Here is a 13,130-nt window from a genome sequence, read left to right on the forward strand (position 1 = left end):
ATAATAGCCACAAAGTACTTAGCTAAAACAATATGTGAAGTGGGGAACTCTATTCTTAGCATTATGTTGTTAACTTCTCATTCCTTGTTCTTTCTCAAAATCAAACTTTTAACAGATTGGTGTGCGATGAAAGTTAATGGGTCAGTCATTTGGTACCTAAGTTCATACAACATAGTACAGAATGATTTGTGAACCATTATTGGTTTAAACATAGTGTGCCAATATGGTGAACTTTGTTTTGGATTCATGCAACATAACACAGAACACAGAACACAAAGTACACCACATTGCATATACATAACAAATTAGTTCCATGGCTGAGGAAGCAATTGAACCCAGGCACCTTCATTTACAGTACAGTGAATCCAGCAGTGAGCTTAATTTGTTTATTGTATTTTGTCAAGCATGAATTAGATAACAGATATAAGTATAAACCTGATCATGAATAGAGGAAATGGATAAAAATAAGTGGGGACAGTAAGACAGGGATGGTAGGCTTATACACGCCCCTTAAAGACCTCTTAGGAATGGGGTGAGGTCCACAGCAGACAATAAGGTTAAAGTTTTGGGGGTTTGGGGAAGAAACCACAGTCATGTAATGCATTCCAGGCATTGACCACTCTGTTACTGAAGTCGTATTTTCTGCAATCAAGTTTGGAGCGGTTTACCTTGAGTTTGCATCTACTGTGTGCTTGTATGTTGTTGTAGTTGAAGCTGAAGTATTCATTGACTTACTTGTGTGAATCCAAAAAGCCCTGCTTGAAGAAACGGAGAATTAACCATAGCAGGTGCTCTCAAGGAGCATAGCCATTGCGTAGCCATTATATCAGAGCAGAACCGGCTGCTTGGTATTAAGATCTCAACCGAATAGCAAGTTTGTGTTTGGCAAATCCGGTTCTGTCCCAACCCCAACTCCCATCTTCCATGTTGATTAGCTACAACTGCTGTCTTATTAACGAAGTAACTCTTTACCGAACTCCAGCCTCTTTGTTTAGTTCGCGAACTGCGATTGCGCATAACCAAATAAAGGGCCAGGCGTTTTTTTTTTAAATGCCTCAATGATCTATCCCCGCGTCCGGGATTACACAACCCCTCCACGAAGACACTCAGCCTTTCAACCTCTTTACGTCATTCATCCGCGCCCGTGGGAGGCGGGTGGAAGGTTCCTGTTGCCAGGCTACGATCTATGTCATCTCCCTGCGCCGCCGTAGACGGGCCGTCCCTTCTTTGCCTCCTCCCTCCCTCCCACCGCTGGCTGTATATGCGAGGGACGGCAAATAAGCGGCTCTGGACCACCGGGCGGACCGTCTCGTGGCTCCGCGTCCCTCTCTCTTCCCTCCCGAGAGCGAAGCGGGCTCTCCGCGTCCCTCAGAGTCCGTCCCGCGGAGTGACCGGAGCCCGCGCGGAGAATTAGTTACCCACATGCCTGGGTGCGGAGCGGGAGCGGCGCTGACCCTGGCCGTCCGGCGCCGCTTCCGCGCTCCGTCTGCCTGGTTGGGGCCCTAGCACCCCCGGCGGCGGTAACTCGGGAGTGTATGAAAGCGAGAGCCGGTCTGGGGCCGCGGCCCGACCCTCTGGCCGCCTCCCCCTCCAAGGCCAGGGGTGGCCGGGCCGGTCCCGGGGGAAGCGGCGGGTAGCGCTGTGGTGGAGGCGGCAGCGGCTGCTCCGCGGGAAGCGACTCCCGACCTACCGCTGCTGCTGCCGCCCTCGCCGCCTCTACTGAGTTTCCCAGAAGCCTTGAGGCGACGAGAGCTTCGGTGACCAGTCCTGGAACGTCAAGCGGTGCCCGTCTCAGAAGCCCCCCGAGCGGAGGAGTCCCGCTCCCCTCGAACTTGCTGCTCAATCCTGTTGGCCGCTTCCTCCTCCTCCTCCTCCCCCTGTGGGGTGAAGAAGGGTGATCCCGCCCGATCTCTCCGCTTGGTCCCAGCTCCGCTTCGTTGGACGCCGCTGCTGCTGCTGCTTTAGCTTCCGAAGTGTGCAAGGCGAGTGGAAGGGAGAATGAAATTGGGGGGGGGAGGGGAGGTGGTGGTGGTGGGCTTATCTTAGCATCCTGAGGGTCTCCAGGCCCGGTAGGTTTGGGTGATGCACGTGGTGCCTCCCCCCCCTTCCCTCCCCGGTATCGCATGAGAAGGGATGGGAAAGGATGCCGGGGAGAATGGCTGGGCTCCGTCCTGAATGGTTCCTGGTGGAATATAAAGGGCAGCCGCTGTCCCTTGTTTCATATGCGCCTCACGTTGCAGGACTGTCTGCATGGTCTGCTGCGCTCAGTGACCCACCCTGTTAACTACGGTGGGGAGTTCTCCCTCAGGGTCAGCCAAAAAAGAAAAAAAAAAAGGGGGGGGGGAAAGCATTGGTGCATCTTGAGGGAACTTTTAAATGCCTTTGTTAAACAACTAATGAGGGAAGAGAAGGGTTTGAGAAGGCCAGTTAAGAGACTCCGACTGTTTTCTTTCTTTCTTTCTTTCCCTAGAAACAAAGTAGTTTTAAGTACACTGATCTCTTGCACCATGGAGGCAATGATTTGACTAGAGGCTGGTTCGTGGGTGATGGGAAGTATTCTGGTTTAGTGTTTTACCTTTATTTCTTCAGAATGGGTTCCACTGTTGCAATAAAACTGAAGTGCATTTAAATATATTCTATCTACACAATGGGCAACATCACTTAATATTAAAACAGTAGTGTGTTACGAAATAAAGTTTTCAGCACTTACAGTATCCTAATTTTTATGTTGCTTAAAAGTTGGGATTCCTTGTGTCTGAGGAATCAAACATTCTGTCTTGAGTCTTGCATTCCTGTATTGCAAAGTTTTAAATGATACTTTAAAGTATGTTGCTTCAAAAATCCCATATATTGTCTCAAACAATGAAAATGTGTATAATGCCTATTGGTACATTTGTTGCAGAATTAGATCTCTATTTACTGTAGTCTTGTTCACCAGATGCATAGAATATTCTGAAAGAAAACCATATTTGTGTGCATGATTTATTGTATATAAATCGTATGTATAATATACTACCAATGTTTATTTTGGTAAGATTAAACTCCATGTGTGATGAAATGAACCTTAGTTATCAAAAATTATCCCATGATACATTTGCTGGTCTTAAGGATGACAGAACTTTGCTTTTGTTTCAACTAACACAATGATCTTCTGAAAACAGATACCTTACCTATAAAGTGTTTCGTGTATACTTTTGATTACATGTATAGTATGTGAAGACTCAAGTAATGGAAGGGCAGACAAAAACAACTGTGACTATATATTTACTTCTCACTGATTGCTACTAAATTCAATGGGAATTTAGTAGAAATTCAGTGTCTCTGAATAGATTATTTTTTCTGCATAGCATTTTACAATTATACTATTTTTTGTGCACTGATTTTAAATAAACGTAGGCATTTACATCAAAGCAAACATAGTTTCATTCACATAATTAAATAAGGCCTAGTTTGCTTATCCATCATTTATTAAATCACAATTATATGAGTTTCCAATGCATATGTAAACATAAGGGGTTTGTACAGTATATTGAGTCAAAATAAAACCACATTGGGTGGAAGTTGAGTCATGGCAACTGTATTTCTTTTCCTTTTTAATTTGAAATGTTTTATTACTTATCCGGTAGAGTCTTCTTCAGTATTACAATGGTAGTTCAAATATAATTTGTTTATGAAAAATAGTTTTTAAACTTTATTGAGATAAATTATTGATAGAAACAGGAAAGGGCTTGAGTAAAAATGATTTTTGAAAATTCTACACAGTCTTCACAAAAGTTAATTTTTTTATATTTTTATAATCTATTTAGAAAGGTTAAGCCTTAAATTATAGGCTTACTATAGAAGGAATATAGGTAAGAATGAATTGGTTTACTCTGGAGGGAAAAACAGGTTATGGCCTCTTCTGTCATCTCTTTATTATACATGCAATCCTAAAAGAGTACCTTAGATAATAAATTTTACTGGATTTAAAACAACAAGCTTCTGAACAAACGTTTTTTGAATGTTTGTGTAATTGCCAGTCTTGCATCAGAAAGTAATGAAATGAGTGTACTACAGTTTTTATAAAGTGCATAAATTACTTTTATTGCAGTCTTAATGCTAAAGATTGATAGTGAAATACTTGCATATTGCCTCCTGGAAGCAATATGAAATAGATGCTTTTCCCAGATCCTTCTAATTAATTCTTATTGGTTTTATTTTTTACTTGATCTGAATTTGTCCTTGTTTTCAGAGGTTACTTTATCAACAGACCTGCAGCTTGCCTTTTTGATTTGACTATTTCACAGCAATTATGGATATTGCTTGGCATATCCCTGTTTTACCTACCCTGGTTCAAGATAACAATACTAACTTCTTATATTAAGTTTTATGAGTTTATCTGAAGAATAAGGGCAATATTAATTCTTACACTTGTGACTATTATCCTTTTCACTTCTGTTATCTTGTTCTCCCTTAAAATCTGCTCTATATGGTCTTTCAAACCTCTGAAAATGACAGATGTTATCTATGATGTTATCTATGAGTAACATAGAAGGAAGGAGACTGTCCCTTTCCCATTCACTGGTGAATTCGAAATAATAAATATATGTAAAACATTGATAGTTGCCTAGGTAGTTATTGATCAGACAATTTGAATACTTGTTGTATAAGAATGGGAGAAAATGTGCATTTACATACACAATATAGAAAATAAGTTATTTGAAATGAAAAGTTGCTTCTGAGATGTTTATGTAATTATGTGGACTCATCCTCCTTTAAACAAAGCAAATATCTTGTGTATATAAGTGAGAAATTTGGCAAGTGAAATAGTTTCCACTATTTCTTTTATTGATGAGGAACTGAATTTTTTCCCATCACTAAATCTAATGAGTTCAGAAAAAAGAGATGAATAAGTAGAACACTAGTATATATATTCTCATACTTAGATACCTGAAAATTATGTCAATTTCATGCAATAAAATTACTCACAGTGTATCTTTTACTATTGGACTTGAATTCTCATTAAATGTCTTCAAAGTTATTTTAAGACTGGTAGATCAGAGCACACAGTAAGGAAGCTTACATTTTTTAAAAAATCATATAATTTATTTCTAAATTGTATTTTTTGTGTACTTTTTGAATCCTTAGGGAGTAATTCTGCTTTAACATGATTGCATTTTCTGTGATTTTTCCTGAATGGATTTCAGCTTCACTTGAAGTGTATGAAAGTCCAAGTAAAGTCCAAGTAAACCAAGTATGATTGCTAGCTTGTTATAAATGTTAATTGATGTTGGGGTTGTATAGCAAAAATTGCATGTCTATAATTAAAAGCTGTATTGTAATAAACATGCACAATAGGACAGAGTTCTAGCTTTCAGTTAGTATTTCATAAATTTGTCAGGGTGTTTTGATTACAACCTACAAAATTGTTTTGATTTTTAACATTGTGTTGAAGATATAAAGAATGCTGGATATATAATTTTTGAAAAGTGGTGTTCTTAGATAAAAATACACATATAAGCAATGCATCGTATTTTTTGTAGATAGAAAGGTTGTAGATAGATTATCAGTGGGTTCAGGTTCTGAAATTGTTTTCATGTTAGTTTACTATGGGCAGAATCTTTTTATGTTGTTTTCAAATTTGATAAATATCCTCTGTTAGTTATAGAGAGACATAAGGTCCTAAGCTAACTTTGGTGATAAGCAATTTGAGGGTCTTTACATTGAAATTTAGAGTAGTGAAGTATATTTCATAATAAAGAATTAAAAGACTATTTCGTGTATCTACATTTTTAATACGAAATCACTGGCTTCCTAAAAGTTCTAAGATGGTCCAGTCGCTAGGTGCTATTTACCTCATGAACTTTTGCCTTGAACAACTCCTCATCAGTGTCAATTCAGACAGCTAAAAGTATGTTGTAAGTTTTTCTTTAGTACTCATCAGTTAAGTATTAAATTTATAAATTTGGATACAATATTACACAGGGAGGTATTGGTCAGTAATTGTGCTTGTACAATATACTAAAACAATGAACATATGTTGTTTTTATGTGCACTATTTGTACCTCAGTAACAAAACTTACTGCTTTTTTTGACTTTGTAACCCAAAATTACAACTTGTGACATATTAAGCCACAAAACCTGTTTGAAGGGCAGTGTATGGTGGAGAGTTAAATTGTAGTATATATGTGTTACAAGCCATGTCTTTTAACTTAATTTATCCATTTGACTGGCCATACTATTATTTACCAGGGTTGCATCACACTTTTATATTGCCATACTAATTAGCAGAGCCAAGTATTAACACACTTCTGGAAAACCAGAGGAGTAAGTGCTTGCCTTACTTCTGTGGGTAAGATTTTCCAAGTGAGGAAGGCCACAGGAGAGAAGGCCCTTCTAGATCCCACCAGTCAAGGCCATTGTTTTACTTGCACTTGTCTCAAGATATATCATAGATGTATTTTTACCAATTTTTAAAACATACTTGACTTTCCTAATTTAATTTTTTATTTGCTGGAAGGAAAAAGATAGGCAAGATGGCTTTCAGAAAAAAGCTGGAAGTTTCCAAGAACAGTATACACATTGAGTTTGGATAGGCCTAGAAAAAAAAACTATATGAAAAGGTGCAAATGTATTAAAAAAAACCCAGAAGCATCAACTATTCAAAGTGAAATTAATATGGGGTTTATTTTTGCTTAAAACTGCAGCTTTAAGTATAGTAGATATCTATAGAAGAATTAGTATGGTAGATTCAAAGGAGATAAATGATGTGGATGGATAAGAAAAATGGTAGGTTGAAATTTAATTTGTAGTAATGTAGGCTTTAATCAGTTAAATAAGGTACATATCTTTAAATTTTATTTTTATATTCTTGCTTTTTTAAATATGGTCTCAAATAGCATTAAAGTAACAAAATTGTGTATTTAGATTGAGATTGTGACTTCTTCAAAGCTGGCAAATCATTTTAATTAAAGAAATATTTTCTAAAATAACTTACATAAAAATTTCAAGCTAAATTTCTCCTGTAATCACTTAACTGCAAATAAGAATGGTCGGGAAACATTTAAATAATTGATCTAAGTTAGTTAATCTGTTAACTAGTGCATAAATATTGAGGATTCACAAGACCAGTGCATTGCTGATGGAAATTGCATGAAACTTAAACTGTCTCTATATTACCATTAATGCCTTTCCTACTGAAATACTGTCTGTAGCAATTCAGAATCCCTTTATTTAAATTTAATAGCTTGCCCATCATTTGTGTGATACCATGTTCACTGTAAGTACAAGTGATTTGTTCTTTCCTTCTTTGCTTTAGACATTTTAGAAAAAGAGTACAAAGAGGCAAAAGACAAGTAAACAAGATAAAATAATAAAGATATAAATAGTAAATATCTATAGTAAAATACCAATAAGTAAAACAAGGGATCAAAAATGTCATTGAATGTATGTTAAACTGACTGATTCCACCTACCTTCATATTCCATATGTTCTATATAAGCAGCCAAGTTAACAACATATCATTTCCTGAGATCCATTTGAAACACCCCCCCCCCCCCCATCCTGATGTCCTTTATAACAAATTTATTTTAGAAATTGCTTTTCAAAAACAGTCCAATTAACTTATGGCCTGAAAAATAAGAACTCTAGCTGCATGTTCCATTATCTTTTTCACAGAAAACATACACTTGCACACATAAACAGAGACATGATAAAGATAATCCTCAAGTTACATTCATTTAGCGACCATCCAAAGTTATTACAGTGCTGAAAAAAGTGAGTTATGATCAGCCCTCACACTTAGGACCATCTCAACATCCTTACAGTCACGTGATCATGATCCAAGTACTTTGCACCCATCTCCCATTTATGCGAATGGCAGAGTCCCAGGATCATGTGATAGCTATTTGCATCCTTCCAGTTGGCTTCTAAAAAGCAAAATCAATGGGGAAATGGGCAGCGAAGATCCTAAGTCATGGTCAGGTGATGTCTCACTTAACGACCTTGGAGAAAACCCAGAAAATTGGGTACAATCATGTGATATCTCACCTAATGACTGCATTTCAAAAGAATCTGGTCCCAATTTTATCATAAGTTGAGGACTATCTGTATACCAATTTCGTTGTATTTAAATACAATGACAATAAAGATTATACTTACTATACACACATATTTCTCTTTGGTTCCATTAGAAACTTCAAAAAATATAAAAGATTGTAGATAGGAGGAGAGGCTTATATTACTGAAAGGAAACAGAGAAAGAGAAAACTGAAGATGAGGCAAAGGAAGAAATAGCTGCGCAAAAGAAGAAATAGTTTAGACTATTCTCAAACTTTGTGACTTCCTAAAATAATAAAATATTTTTCCGAGCAATGAGTTGACCTAATGAACATCCTTTTCAGTCTAATCTGTTTTGATTGTGAGAATCAAAACTTTGAAAAAAGAAGCTTAAGAACTGAATGATGAAGATTTTAGCCCAATTCACATTTTAAATAAGGTAACTGAGGCTTTTATCTTCAACTGACACTTGGTTTTTGATTTCACTCCCTCAGTAGTTTCACTTGTTCTAAAAGCGTATGGTACAGATTACACCACTTTCCCTGAATAACTGCTGCTGATTATTCTAAGCATTCTAAATCTTAATTTTATAAGTAGTAAAATCAAAACAAATGCCCCCAAAACCAAAATTGAAGACTGCTTTCCTTCTTGTAAAGCTCACCCATGAATGTTAACAGATCCTCGTGATTGGCTTCTCAAAATTTTATTTTACTGGGCAATGTTCTTTTCCTCCTCTAATTTTTAATGTTTCTTATTTGGAGTTTAATGGTTGCCTTCTATACAATTTATAATTTCTGTATTGCTGGCCTCTGATTGATTGATTGATTAATTGATTGGCTGTCCATCTTACCATAGGGTACCTCTGGGTGGTTTACAATATTAAAATGATAAATCTGTTTAATAAAATACTATAATATTCAAAACACAATACACAGCGCTGGCTAAAATACAGGGAGAGACTAGGACGAGCAGGGGGAAAGGTGGGATCTGTATATTAATCTATATATTAATCTGTTTTATTAATCTCTGAAGCCCCTCCTTTGGTGCCCCAAGCCAATTGGCAGAGCTAGGTCTTTAAGCTCTTGCGGAAGGTCAGGAGGATTGGAACCGACCTAATTCTGGGGAGAAGATCTTCCAAAGGGCGATTTTATATATAGAAGAAGCATATAAAGGATCCTCTGGCTCATGAACTCTCTTCGCCTATTTCTTCTCTCACACTGTAACTAGAAGATCCAGTCATACCATATATACATAGTTCGTTAGGTTTGACTTAAATTATAACACTTCTGAGAAGTATCTAACACAGTATTTGTTTAAGAGAAAGGTATGAAAGCACTTAAGGTTTATGCTGACATAGGATACTTGTAATCGTAAATCATTGCTGAATATTTAAGGATTGTTTACCACTATTCCCAAAAAGCAGTAAATGTGATACATGTTGATGTGATACATCAACATATAATAAATGGGTTCCTCCCAATGATGAAATTCAATTTTTTTACTACTGGTTCTGTGGGCATGGCTTGGGCATGGCTTGGGCATGGCAGGGAAAGGATATTGCAAAATCCCCATTCTCACCCCACTCTGTGGCCAGCCAGAGGTGGTATTTGCCAGTTCTCTGAACTACTCAAAATTTCCGCTTCCTGTTATCCAGAACCTGTCAGAACCTGCTGAATTTCACCACTGCTTCCTCCATATTTTGGATTTACATTATTCTGTGTCTGTGATTCCAAAACATTTTCCTTGTTTGGCAATTGAGCCAATCTATTTCTGACGTTGCTGTGATGGAATTAAAAATGCTGCAAATCCAGTTTTCTGAAGTTGTAGAGACTGGGCTGTTTTTTCATTGATGGGAAGCCACTGTAAAGGTTCGTGCCAAAACACTATCATGTCATTATTTATAATTATCTTGAGTTCGAAATGTCAACTGGTGAACCCTGCATGTAATGGGAGAGTGGGATTGCTGTTGTCAGCAATTCATATTTTTTATGCTCATCTCTTAGTTAGATGAAAGGACTGCTGTCCATATTTATGTTAGCTATTTTTTGGTAGATAAGAAAAAAAAGAGGTTTTTCAAGTGATTTAGACAAAAGTTTAGCTTTCTCTAGTTTCATGGATATGTTATGTGTTGACATATTTATGTTAAATATTACAAACAGCAGTTAAGCAGGTCTTATTTTTTACATTTGAACTAAAGCGCAACAAATAACTGCATGACTCGCAGCTTTTCTCTGTATTAACAATCAAGTCTCTATTTCTGACTGTTATTATTTCTCTTGGATTTATTATTATTATTTATAAAATTTATTGGCTGCCAATCTTATCATAGGCTAACTCTGGGTGGCTTACAGTCATAAAAATCTATTTACATATATATAATTAAAACATAAATAAATTAAAATCAAACATTGACATCTAAGGGCATCTGGGGAGGTGGGGGCAAAGTGGGATCTGTTTTTACTCAACCAGCGACCTCCACTGTGCTATTTCACCGCTGGGTCCCCAAGCTGACTGGCAGGTTCTTACAAAAAAATAGGGTTGGGCCAACCTCACATCAGCGGGTGAAATGTTCCAGAGGGCAGGAGCAACAACAGAAAAGGCCCTCATCCTGGACCCTGCCAGCTGGAATAATCTGACGGGACCTCCAGCATGCCTTCTCTGCCGGCACAAGTGGGACAGGCCAATCCCAGTGGGGTGAGATGGTCCCTCATGTAACCTGGGCCCATGCCATGAAGGGCTTTAAAGGTGATCACCAACATCTTGAATTGCACCCGGAAGCAGACTGGTAACCAATGCAGCTTGTGGAGCAGTGGTGTTACAGGTGTCATTCTTGGGGCCCTCAAAACTGCCCATGCTGCCATACACTGCACCAGTTGTAGCTTCTGAATAATCTTCAAGGGTAGCCGCATGTAGAGCGCATTACAATAATACAAATATTTTGGATATTTCATTAGCATAGGATTATCGGCCTAATTAAAATATTTAATACATGAAAGGAACAAGAGATGTTTGATAGTTTGGGATGTTATTTTAATCTTTTTTAGAATGGACACTTGAAATTTGTAATGCTGAACTTAAAATGAACTGTTAGCCGTGAGATGAAAAAATGCATAAGGAAAGGAAAAATCACTCAGTACAAAGGGCAACTCTGCTATGTTTCAGTTTCAGTAATGGGGATGAATCCTGTTGACTGTTGCCTCTTGGACTAAGACAGACATGTAAAACTTTGTCAAGTGCCATCGCAGTAGGACTAATGTCTCACTTAAATTTGTTTCAGTCTTTTTATTTTTGCTGACCAGTTTTATGTTTTGACATATTTGGAATTAATGTTAAAAGCACGGTACATTCTTAATGTGCAGTGATTATAAGGAGAGAGTTTGATTTTTAGTTATGAATAAACTGGCAAAAAATAGGGAATTGATAATGTTTTCAACCTATATAAAAATACTAAGACTTCAAGAGACATTTCTAGACTTTGTGGGAAAGCCAGAAATATTGCAGTTTGATGCATTCTCCGATGCTTCTGATGTTTCATAGACTAACAAAAGGTTGCTTTATTAGTAGCTTTAATGAACAAATCGCTTTATTGGCTTAGGCATACTGGTAGCTTTGTCGGTCCAAACAGCAATGAGTTCTTATTTCAATTCACTATTGTGCTCAAGTAGTGAAGTGATAGCCATTGACCTTCTACTAAAGCACAATAAAAAGTTTTTTTGTGAAGAACAGAAGTATGCAAGGAAAACTGCAATGCCTTCATAGCTTGTGTGTTCAGATAAGCTCTTGTTTGGTTCTCAGTATACAGCCTTAAAAATATAGTATTAATTGTCTTTTAGTGGACCTGCTTAAAAATGTAACTGCATATTTAATTTGTATTTCATCCATGAATCGTTACTCTTGGATTCAAGACACATTGACATTTATATAACTGAAAATAATGTTATATATATAATAACATATGTTATATAGTTTTTGTACTACATTAGTGTCCTGGATGAAGAATTTTATAATTTAAAGAAATTATACTATGAAATTACATTGAAATGTTGCTCTCACTATGTAATGGCTAGAAAGGAGTTCAAAAATAGTACAGATATATTTTTTCATGAAGCTTTATCATAGTGACCTTCCATTCAAGAACTAACAATTCTGCTTATTTTTTTTTCTGAAGATAAGCATAAATGGCTGGGTGCTTTCATAGCTCTTCAAAACAGCCCTTCACCAAAATAATTAAAGTGCAGAATTAAAAGATGGTGCATATACACACATTTCAAGTTGCTTAATGTCAATTAGCGTTACTACCAGAGATGATTGTGAATAAATAACAGCCTACATTTTGTGTCCTATTGATTGTTTATGGGCTAGGTTTCAGCTGAGCACTCAGTTGAACTTTGAAATACAGAACAGTAGTTAGAGAGGAGGAAGCATAGCGGTGCTCCTTTTTGTTTTCCCAAGACAAACCCTTACACATTTTAGGATTAGCTGCTTAGGTTGTCCCTTTTCTGAAATAGAACTGCAGAACCTATTGTGAGAAGGTGGTTGAGGAATTTCTTCTTCATTCCCGCCTTTCTCACTTATTGGAATATTTGTGTAAATACTTGTATGAAGTAGCCTGTATGAGAATCAGTTAGGATATCTGAAATTCATGTTTAGGAAACAGGGTATTTTTTAATTAGTCTTTAAATCTTATTTTATATTCCTGCCTAAATGGGAATGGTTCCATTGAATAGCAACTTGGTTTGGGGTAATATATTTTCTTTGAATTTAACTGAAATTAGATGAGCATAGCTTGGGTGAAAGATTTGTCAATAGCTGCAGAAAGGCAAGGGATAGTAAGCAAAATGTGATGGAACTTGGAAGTAAAGAGAAATTAGATACCGAGGCTTTAGATCAGGGGTGTCAAACTCGATTTTATTGAGGGCCGCATCAGGGTTGTGTTTGATTTCAGGCAGCTGGGGTGGGCGTGGTTGGGGTGGGCATGGCCAGCTCAATATCACTCATGTTGGGCTGCTTGTGGTGGCCCAAGAGCTCTGCCAGGAAAAACGGCCTTCTGAGCTCTGTTTTTGACTGAGACGATCTCCTGCAACCCTCCGCCA

The 13,130-nt window shown here is 37.4% G+C and overlaps 1 protein-coding gene across 6 annotated transcripts in view; it reads left to right on the forward strand.

Moving 5' to 3' along the window:
- Nucleotides 1-980: 980 nt before the first annotated feature.
- The window catches only part of FBXW7 (F-box and WD repeat domain containing 7), a 122,079-nt gene continuing 109,929 nt past the window's right edge, over nucleotides 981-13,130 (forward strand). For 4 of the 6 annotated variants that reach the window (XM_081959615.1, XM_081959616.1, XM_081959617.1 and 1 more), the window contains exon 1: nucleotides 981-1,982. The gene's annotated coding sequence lies outside the window, so the exon portion shown is untranslated. The remainder of the gene's footprint in view (nucleotides 1,983-13,130) is intronic. The other 2 variants (XM_081959610.1, XM_081959609.1) reach the window with 2 other exon arrangements.

Source organism: Natrix helvetica (genome assembly GCF_964273705.1).
Source record: "Natrix helvetica genome assembly, chromosome: 7".
NCBI classification, from domain to species: Eukaryota; Metazoa; Chordata; class Lepidosauria; order Squamata; family Natricidae; genus Natrix; species Natrix helvetica.